The 7,687-nt window shown below is 39.8% G+C and overlaps 1 non-coding gene across 1 annotated transcript; it reads left to right on the top strand.

Moving 5' to 3' along the window:
• Nucleotides 1-342: 342 nt before the first annotated feature.
• LOC130977272 (small nucleolar RNA R71) lies at nucleotides 343-446 on the top strand. Its single transcript, XR_009084972.1, has one exon. It is a non-coding gene; the product is annotated as a small nucleolar RNA R71 (small nucleolar RNA).
• The last annotated feature ends 7,241 nt before the right edge of the window (nucleotides 447-7,687 follow it).

The following is a 7,687-nucleotide window of genomic DNA, read 5'->3' on the forward strand; positions in this document are numbered from 1 at the left end:
TCCCAATCACCTCCTTCAGTGCTTACCTCCTCTTGATCTTGTGTGTGTATTGCAGCCACTTGATTTGTTCCTAATTTCCTGGTGAGCTCTGCTAGTTACTTGGCAAACACCTTGTTTTGGGCTAGAATTGTATCAACATGGTTCAGCTCCATGACTCCCTTAGTGTTGTGTCTCTCTGAAGCATAGTAGTACTCATTCTCAGCCACTGTCTCAATCACTTCAATGGCTTCTTCCACAGTCTTTTTCCTGTTCAATGAACCTCCTGATGAATGGTCTACAGCCTTCCTTGATTCATAAGAAAGTCCATCATAGAAAATATGCAATTGCACCCAGTCATGGAACATGTCTGGTGGGCATTTCCTTGTCAACTCCTTGAACCTCTCCCATGCCTCGTAGAGAGTTTCACCATCTTGTTGTCTAAAAGTCTGAACCTCAGATCGAAGCCTATTGACCTTTTGTGGGGGGTAGAAACGTGCCAGAAACTTGCTTTCCACCTCATCCCAGGTTGTTAGGCTTCCCCTTGGGAATGATTCCAGCCACTTAGCTGCCTTGTCCCTAAGTGAAAATGGGAACAAGAGCAGTTTATAGGCATCTTCCCGGACTCCATTGGACTTCACAGTGTCGCAAATTCTCAGGAATTTTGTGAGATGTTGGTTTGGATCTTCATTAGCACTCCCACCAAATGAATAATGATCCTCCACCAGTGATATTAGCTGTGGTTTGAGTTCAAAATTGTTGGCCTGAATGGGTGGTTTCTGAATGCTGCTACCACAATTCCCAGAGGTTGGGTTTATGTATGAACCAAGAACCCTCCTCTCGGGAATGGCATTGTTTCCATCAGCTCTCTCATGGTTGTGAACTTCTCTATCCATGTTGAGATCTAGAGCTTCCTCAAAATTGTCCTCAGATTCTCCTTCAGATTCTTCTTCTCCCAGTACTCTCTTCCCTCTTGCTTCCCTTCTAAGTTTATGAAGAGTCCTCTCTGGTTCGGTATATGGATGAGTTGATGTCTCTCCTCTCCTACCTGTCATACAAGAACACAGCACAGGCAACAAACAAGTGAAATACTCTTGGTTAATGGAAGAGTATGGTTAGAGCAGTTGAGGAATTAATTCAAATAGTTAGTGAGTCAGTGAGTTAGTTGCTTGAATTTAAAGGCATAAAGAAAGAAAGCAAGTAACAGAGTGCAGAAATTAAAATTCAACAAGTAACTTGAACTGAATTAACAAAACAAGAAAAATGCTCAATCTAGTTAACTTCCAATTTGAGAATTGTCAATCGAAAACCAATCCCCGGCAACGGCGCCATAAACTTGATAGCTACGATTTTAGGAAATTGCACGATCGGCAAAAATTCCTTCCGGCAAGTGCACCGGTTATCGTCAAGTAAAAACTCACAATAGAGTGAGGTCGAATCCCACAAGGATTGGTTGAGTGAGCAATTCGGATTAGAAGTGTGTTCTAGTTGAGCGGAATCAAGATTTAGATGAGAATTGCGGAATGTAAAATTGGCGGGAAACGTAAATGGCAAGAAATTGAAATTGCGGAATCTTAAATTGCATGAATTAAAGAGCGAGAAGCTAAATTGCTGAAATTAAAAAGGGATCGGGGAGATTGCATGAATTTAATTGCAGAATGTAAAGAGAAAGTGGTAGATCAGAAATGGGGAATTCATTGGGTTTCAGGAGATATTGAGATCTCCGAATCAAAACATTTTTATCCCTTCCTCAACCAATGCGTTCATTGAATTTTGCTTGGCAATCTTATATGATTGGATCCGAATCCCTTGGCTCACCAATTCTCTCTAAAAACAAACAAATTCCCAATCCCTTGGTTTAAATGTTCATAAGAAGAGATGATGCTCGATCACTGATTATACCACACAGTTTCATGAACCACAATTTGGTAGGATTACATGTCACAATATCCATCCAAACCCCAATCCAATTCACTGTGAGAAAGCTTCTCTAGCATGAATCCTCCATTCCTTTCCCAAGGTTCCGAAGGATTCCAATTATGGATAGTTTCTTTCCCAAGACAACTAACCAATGGAATTAGATCGAGAAGCTTTCTAACAAAATTCAAGAGAAAAGATTGAAGAAGAAGATAAAAACTATTATTGATTCATTGAATTACAATAGAGCTCCCTAACCCAATGAAAGGGGTTTAGTGAGTCATAGCTCTGAATTCAATTACAAAAAGTATGAAAACTAGAAAAATGATCAAAAAGTTCCTCTTACTAACTTAAATTCTATCCTATTTATACACTTTCTAAATTGAGCTCCTGTTGTGTTTCTTGGGCTTTGAGGCCTTTCCCTGATTTCCTTTTGCTTTGGGTTTATGATCCATAATCCTGATGAGGCTGCTAATCCAATTCTGTAACATTCATTGAGCCAACTTAGTGATAATCAAGTAATGACACATGACTCAACAAATTGAAATTCCAGACTCATCAATTCTTCAGGCCCAATCCCATAAACCATGATATTCAATTGGGATTCATACCAGAGCACGTTTAAGTTAATGTTTGTGCTCAAATGCTAACTTAAACTGCAATATCTTTGGCCCAGAAACCTTTTCAAATAGTGGCGTTTAAGTTGCAGTTTAAGCTTAAACTGCAACTTAAACGTTGGACACTCCTGGAGGTGGTATAATTCAAGCACATTTAAGCTTCAGTTTAAGGTTAAACTGAAGCTTAAACGTGGAAATGGAAGAAAGCAACCATGGAGGGTAAAGTAGTCGAACACGTTTAAGCTTCAGTTTAAGGTTAAACTGAAGCTTAAACGTGGAAATGGAAGAAGGCAACCCTGGAGTGTGGAATTGTCGAACACGTTTAAGCTTCAGTTTAAGGTTAAACTGAAGCTTAAACGTGGAAATGAAGAAAGCAACCCTGGAGGAGAAATGTCGAACACGTTTAAGCTCCAGTTTAAGGTTAAACTGGAGCTTAAACGTGGAAATGGCTCCCTGATGCATTTCATTTCTGGCGTTTAACTTCCAGTTTAAGGTTAAACTGGAGGTTAAACGCCACTTTCATCTTTTCCTCAGCTTTCATGATTTTGGCGTTTAAGCTCCAGTTTAAGCTTAAACTGGAGCTTAAACTGGAGCTTAAACTTCACATGTGATATTCAAGCTTCCTTTATTGATTTTGTTGCTTCCTTGCCTAACCTCTTCTTCCCTGAAATCATCCAAACAACTGCATCAAAGTCTTGCAAAATTTCATGAGAAATCTTCCATTCATAGCATTCAAGTAATATAACTAAAAATTCATGGAATTTGCATCAAAATCATACTGTTTGGATGGTTCATTGCTTTGTTATTCATTTAACCATTCTTGGTTACTTTAAGCTCAAGAAAATGCATAAAACAACTAAAACTAACAGAAAAATGCTAGTGAAACTAGCCTAAGATGCCTTGGCATCAATGAACCTCACAGCTTTATAATTTGCAATATTTGCAAATCATGGAGCTTCCTGAATGGCAAAGAGTTGCTCATCTGGAAAGGTCTCAGAGTTCTCAGTAGAAGGGAGGGACGCCCCAGCTACTGGTTCTATTCGGGACAGATGATCAGCCACTTGGTTCTCTGTCCCTTTTCTGTCTCTTATTTCTATATCAAACTCTTGCAGAAGCAGCACCCACCTTATGAGCCTGGGTTTTGAATCCTGCTTTGTGAGTAAGTATTTAAGAGAAGCATGGTCAGTGTACACAATCACTTCTGACCCTACTAAATAGGATCTAAACTTGTCAATGGCATAGACCACTGTAAGTAACTCTTTTTCTGTGGTTGTGTAATTCTTCTGTGCGTCATTTAGAACACGGCTAGCATAATAAATGACGTGCAGAAGCTTGTTATGCCTCTGTCCCAACACTGCACCAATGGCATGGTCACTGGCATCACACATTAGTTCGAATGGCAATGTCCAGTCTGGTGCAGAGATGACTGGTGCTGTGACCAGCTTGGCTTTCAGGGTCTCAAACGCCTGCAGACACTGTGTGTCAAACACAAATGGTGTGTCAGCAGCTAGCAGGTTGCTTAGAGGTTTTGCAATTTTTGAAAAATCCTTTATAAACCTTCTGTAAAACCTACATGCCCCAGAAAGCTTTTGATTGCCTTAACATTGGCAGGTGGTGGTAATTTTCAATTACCTCTACCTTTGCTTTATCCACCTCTATTCCCTTGCTTGAAATTTTGTGCCCAAAGACAATTCCTTCAGTCACCATAAAGTGACATTTCTCCCAGTTTAAGACCAGGTTAGTCTCTTGGCACCATTTCAGGACAAGTGCTAGATGGTTAAGACAGGAGCTGAATGAGTCTCCATATACTGAGAAGTCATCCATGAAGACTTCCAAGAACTTCTCCACCATATCAGAGAAGATGGATAGCATGCATCTCTAAAAAGTTGCAGGTGCATTACACAGACCAAAAGGCATTCTTCTGTAAGCAAACACGCCAGAAGGGCAAGTGAATGCTGTTTTCTCTTGGTCCTGAGGATCTACTGCAATTTGGTTGTAACCTGAATAGCCATCCAAAAAGCAGTAATAATCATGATCAGCTAGTCTTTCTAGCATTTGGTCTATGAATGGTAAAGGAAAATGATCCTTTCTGGTGGCTGTATTGAGCCTTCTGTAATTAATACACATACGCCACCATGTAACTGTTCTCGTAGGAACTAGTTCATTCTTTTCATTATGAACCACTGTCATGCCTCCCTTCTTGGGGACAACTTGGACAGGGCTCACCCAAGGGCTATCAGAAATAGGATAAATAATCACAGCCTCTAGTAATTTAGTGGCCTCTTTCTGCACCACCTCCTTCATGGCTGGATTTAGCCGCCTTTGTGGTTGAACTACTGGTTTGGCATTATCCTCCAATAGGATCTTGTGCATGCATCTCGCTGGGCTAATACCCTTAAGATCACTTATGGACCAACCAAGAGCTATCTTGTGTGTCCTTAGCACTTGAATTAGTGCTTCCTCTTCTTGTGAATTTAAAGCAGAGCTTATGATCACTGGAAAAGTGTCACCTTCTCCCAGAAATGCATACTTCAGGGATGGTGGTAGTGGTTTGAGCTCAGGTTTGGGAGGCTTATCCTCTTCTTGAGGAATTTTCAAAAATTCTTTTATTTCCTCTGGTTCCTCCTGATCAGGCTGAACATCCTTGAAGATGTCCTCTAGCTCTGATTCTAGACTTTCAGTCATATTGATCTCTTCCACCAAAGAGTCAATAATGTCAGCGCTCATGCAGTCATTTGATGTGTCTGGATGCTGCATAGCTTTGACAGCATTCAACTTGAACTCATCCTCATTGACTCTCAGGGTTACTTCCCCTTTTTGTACATCAATAAGAGTTCGTCCAGTTGCTAGGAAAGGTCTCCCTAGAATGAGAGTTGCACTCTTGTGCTCCTCCATTTTCAGCACTACAAAGTCAGTCGGAAAGGCGAATGGCCCAACCTTGACAATCATGTCCTCAATTATGCCTGATGGATATTTAATGGAGCCATCAGCAAGTTGGAGACATATCCGGGTTGGTTTGACTTCTTCAGTCAACCCAAGCTTTCTGATAGTGGATGCAGGTATTAGATTGATACTTGCTCCAAGGTCACATAGGGCCGTCTTGGTACAAGCAAATTCTAATGTGCATGATATCATAAAGCTTCCTGGATCTTGAAGCTTCTCTGGTAAGCTTTTCAGAATGACTGCACTGCATTCTTCAGTGAGAAACACTTTTTCAGTTTCTCTCCAATCCTTCTTATGACTTAAGATCTCTTTCATGAACTTAGCATAAGAAGGTATTTGCACAAGTGCCTCTGCAGACGGAATCTTTATTTCAAGAGTCCTTAGATAGTCTACAAAGCGGGCAAATTGTTTATCCTGTTCTGCTTGACGGAGTTTCTGAGGATAAGGCATCTTGGCTTTATATTCTTCAACCTTAGTTGCTGCAGGTTTGTTCCCTACAGAGGTGGTTGGAGAAGCCTTTTTAGAGGGGTTACTATCAGCACTCTCAGGTGTCTGATTCCTCAGTGGCGTTTGAGCGCCAGGACTGGGTGAGAAATGGGCATTTAACGCCAACATTTCCCCATTTTCTGGCGTTTGAACGCCAGAACTGGGCAAGGAATGGGCGTTTAACGCCAGCTTTCCCCCCTTTTCCGGCGTTTGAACGCCAGGAGTATTCCTCTCTGGGCTCTTACTGTCCTCAGAGGGATTTTGGGCACTGGTTTGGTTATCCTCTGTCAATTGTTCCTTTCTTAGCTTTTTGCTACTTTGAGCAGTGTTATTCAATGTCTTCCCACTCCTCAGTTGAACTGCTTGGCATTCTTCTGTTATCTGTTTAGATAACTGCTGTTTTGTCTAATTCAACTGTGATTCTATATTCTTGTTAGCAATTTTGGTTTCTTGGAGCATCTCTTTAAATTCTGCTAACTGTTTTGTCATCAGGAGTAATTGCTGATTAAGCTCAACAATCTGTTCTTGAGGATTAGTATCAGTAGTTACTGTCATAGCTTCTTCTTTTGTAGAGGACTCACTGCTTGAGTATAGATGTTGATTTCTAGAAACAGTGTCTATGAGCTCTTGAGCCTCTTCAATCGTCTTCCTCATATGTATAGATCCACCAGCTGAGTGGTCTAGAGACATCTGAGCTTTTTCTGTAAGCCCATAGTAGAAGATGTCTAACTGTACCCACTCTGAAAACATTTCAGAGGCCCATTTTCTTAGCATACCTCTATACCTCTCCCAGGCATTATAAAGGGATTCATTATCCTCTTGTTTAAACCCTTGGATGTCCAGCCTTAGCTGTGTCATCCTTTTTGGAGGGTAAAATTGATTCAGGAATTTGTCTGATAACTGTCTCCATATTTTTATGCTTGCTGTGGGTTGGTTATTCAACCACCTCTTAGCTTGATCTTTTACAGCAAATGGAAACAGTAATAATCTATAGACATCCTGATCCACCTCTTTATCACGTACTGTGTCAGCAATTTGTAAGAACTATGCCAGAAACTCAGTAGGTTCTTCCTGTGGAAGACCAGAATACTGGCAATTTTACTGCACCATGATAATGAGTTGAGGATTTAGCTCAAAGCTGCTTGCTTTAATGGGAGGTATACAGATGCTACTCCCATATGCAGCTGTAATGGGGTTAGCATATGACCCCAGAGTCCTTCTGGACTGCTCACTTCCACTTAGGTCCATGATGGAGAAAGGGAGATGATATGGATTGCAAGTAGATTAAATTTTTTTTGAACGTAACCGAAAATAATAAAATAAAATAAATGGAAAATGAAATAAAAATCTAAAAACCAAAAGGGAATAAAATCGAAGCAAATTGAAAACTAAATTAATTAATTGATTAAAAAGATTCTGGAATTAGCAATTAAAAAGATATGATTGAAAATTTATTTTGAAAAAGATTTGAATTTTTTTTTGAAATGAGGAAAGAGAAAAACAACAAAATGACACCAAACTTAAAATTTTTAGACAATCAAACACAAATTTTCGAAAATTTTAAAGGAAAACACAAAGAAGACACCAAACTTAGAATTTTTAAAGATCAAGAAAGGACTAAGAACATGCAAAGTTGAAAAATTAAAGGAAAACAAATGCATGCAATTGACACCAAACTTAAAATATGAAACTAAACTCAAATAAAAGACTCTAAACCAACAAAAATAAAACAGTCCTAATCTAAGCAA

This window comes from Arachis stenosperma, chromosome 4 (assembly GCF_014773155.1).
Source record: "Arachis stenosperma cultivar V10309 chromosome 4, arast.V10309.gnm1.PFL2, whole genome shotgun sequence".
In the NCBI taxonomy this organism is placed as follows: domain Eukaryota; kingdom Viridiplantae; phylum Streptophyta; class Magnoliopsida; order Fabales; family Fabaceae; genus Arachis; species Arachis stenosperma.